Source organism: Microcebus murinus, chromosome 10 (genome assembly GCF_040939455.1).
Source record: "Microcebus murinus isolate Inina chromosome 10, M.murinus_Inina_mat1.0, whole genome shotgun sequence".
Classification (NCBI taxonomy): Eukaryota; Metazoa; Chordata; class Mammalia; order Primates; family Cheirogaleidae; genus Microcebus; species Microcebus murinus.
Genome location: NC_134113.1, coordinates 83,417,875 through 83,420,925, shown reverse-complemented (window position 1 = coordinate 83,420,925; position 3,051 = coordinate 83,417,875). Strand labels below are relative to the sequence as shown.

The window sequence follows — 3,051 nt, the reverse complement described above, 5'->3', positions numbered from 1 at the left end:
GAATTTCTATTCATTGAAAGAAAGCAAAGAGTGAACGAACATAGTAATAATAATAGAAGATATAAGAAAACATCAATAAAAAGATGAAAAAGGCCAGGCACGGTGGCTCATGCCTGTAATCCTAGCACTTGGGTAGGCCGAGGCAGGAGGATTGTTTGAGCTCAGGTGTTCAAGACCAGCCTGAGCAAGAGTGAGACCCCGTCTCTACTAAAAAAGTCAAAAGAAATTACCTGGACAACTTAAAATATATAGAAAAATTAGCCGGGCATGGTGGTGCATACCTGTAGTTCCAGCTACTTGGGAAGCTGAGGCAGGAGGATCTCCTGAGCCCAGGAGTTTGAGGTTGCAGTGAGCTAGGTTAATGCCACAGCACTCTAGCCTGGGCAACAGAGTGAGACTCTGTCTAAAAAAAAAAAAAAAAAAAAAAAAAAGATGAAAACGATAAAAAGTAGCAGGCAAAATACATTATTAGGAATTTTACAGAAGAGGAAATGCTGGCTCATAAGAATCTGAAAAGATGCTCAGATTCATTAATAATTAGGGGAATGCTATTAATAATTTTTGAGATATTTTCACTCTTGTGAAATTGGCAGGTATTAAAAGTTTAGATAAATAAATTGCAGTATATTCGTACACTGAAATATTATGTAGCAGTAACAATTCATGAACTCAGCTACATATATTAATATGCTTGAATCTCAAAAACATTATGTACAGTAAAAGAAACAAGTCACAGAAGAATCCACAACGTATGATCCATTAGAATGTGAAGTTCTAAAAAGAGACAAACTGTTTTTTAAATGCATTCACAAATATGTGGCAAACCTATTAATAAAGAAAGGGAATAATTAACATAAAATTCAGAGTGGTAGCTACCTGGAGAGGGCAGAAGATAGAGAAGTGAGGGTTGCAAGGGGGGAGGGGCCCACAGAAAGCCTGTGATGACCAGCAAAACTCTCATTCTTAAGGTGGGTGGCACATACGAGGTGATCATTGTGTTATTTCTTTCTGAAATGCAAGTGATTAATACACTGTTTACATAGGTGATAGATTTTCATAGCAACAGTGTAAAAGAAAAGAGTAGACAAAAATGCAGTTTTTATTGTCATTGTGACAGAATAGAAAGTCTAATGATCCATTATTTAACTTTATTAATAAAGAGAAGAAATTTGAATTTGGAAATGGGTAGCCTGACAAATCTTTGTAATTTCAGGGTTTTTTTGTTTGTTTGTTTGTTTGTTGTTTTGAGACAGAGTCTCACTTTGTTGCCTGGGCTAGAGTGCCATGGCATCAGCCTAGCTCACAGCAACCTCAAACTCCTGGGCTCAAGCGATCCTCCTGCCTCAGCCTCCGGAGGAGCTGGGACTATACGCATGCGCCACCCTGCCTGGCTAATTTTTTCTCTATATATATTTTTAGATGGCCAATTAATTTCTTTCTATTTTTATAGTAGAGACAGGGTCTTGCTCTTACTCAGGCTGGTTTTGAACTCCTGACCTTGGGCGATCCTCCCACCTCGGCCTCCCAGAGTGCTAGGATTACAGGCGTGAGCCACCAAGCCTGGCCCTAAATCTTTGTAATTTCCAGAGGGAAAGTGCCATCTTCATAGTATGATTTGCCAGTGGCCATTAAAAAAGTAAAGGTGGCATTGCACAATGGGAAAAGAAGCCTAAAAACATAAGAAGAAAATTCTCGAGAAAGGAGAATACTAGTTAAGCATGTCTTACCAAAATACATTGAAAAAGCTTTTCAGAGACATGGGCCAAAGATTACGCAAAAGGGCAATTCATTTTTACATCTTGAGTTCATATAAAAATATGCTTCACAGACCATTGGTTAGTCCGCCCATGCGGTATAGAAGTAATGTGTGCTGCCATTTCAAACAGAAGCAGAAAATCTCATTGGGTAAAAACTCCTGAATGAGTTATTACTATAGAGATTCATTTATGGAAGGAAGTTCAGGAAAAAGGACATATGAACATTTCAGGAGAGAAAGGCTTAGTTTGCAGAAGATGCTGCAGAGAGGGTATTCTGCCAACTACGGTGGGAGAAGTTTGAGAGAAGGCAGTTTTGTATAAAGGGTAACAAAAGTGATGTTATAGAAAATGAGCATTTTGGGAATGGAAACATTGATTTCCATACGTACATACTAGCTCACTTGCTGTGATTCGAGACTTAAAAATGAACCTAATTAAAAAACCCACTTTCACAAAGTTAAAAATTTTTTTTAAATTAAAATACTACTAATTAAAAGCAGGAAGGAGTTAGACTTTTTTTTCTTTTTTTTTAAGAGCTCTCTGAAAATTTTAACCTGACAAAGGTTTATTCTTTTTTTAAAAATTTTTAACATTATTTTCTATTCTTACTAGACTACAAACCAGAATGAGTTTATTCTTTTTTTTTTTTTTTTACTGTTGGTAGATAAGTAGGTCTTGAATTTATTTTGCAAACAAGACCTGTTCTATCTACCTTTTCATTTAGGAGGCTAAAGGCAGAGTCGGGAGTTTATTCTTAATACTAATCTTTCTTGTTTTTCATGGGGTGTAGTTTTCATATTCTTTTTTTTTTTTTTTTTTTTTTAGCAGTGTGCAGGTGAGTGGCATTTGGAATATTAGTAGTTAACAAATGACAGGAGATAGAAACTAGACAGGTATGACTGCTTGCTGAGAAATAAATTTGGAAAAAAGTCGTAAGAATGCAAAGGAAGATCTTGTCTTTGAACGTGAACACGACTCTGGGAAGGAGCAGACACGGCTTGGTGCAGGTGCGATGGCAGGCTGTTGTCTTGTTTTTGGATTAGTTTGGCGAGTTTGAATTTAATCATCTTATTGGCAGAAAAGTTGCCGGAAACATTCTGATAAGACAAAAAATGTGCAACAACATTATCTTTAAAATATTGTAGCAAGACGGTCTTTTGTTTATACTTCAAAAAATTGAGTAAATTGGTGTCTGTAGGAAACACTAATGAAAGTGCTCTGCCATGGATGTATAGCCAATTACTAAACACTTTCCTCCATTCATTCAGGTAGCAGATGTTTAGCAAGTGCCTTT

The 3,051-nt window shown here is 36.6% G+C and overlaps 1 non-coding gene across 1 annotated transcript; it reads right to left on the bottom strand.

Annotated features, from left to right (window-relative positions):
* Positions 1 to 2,409: 2,409 nt before the first annotated feature.
* LOC142873617 (small Cajal body-specific RNA 15) lies at positions 2,410 to 2,538 on the bottom strand. The gene has a single exon (XR_012921611.1).
* Between the last annotated feature and the right edge of the window lie 513 nt (positions 2,539 to 3,051).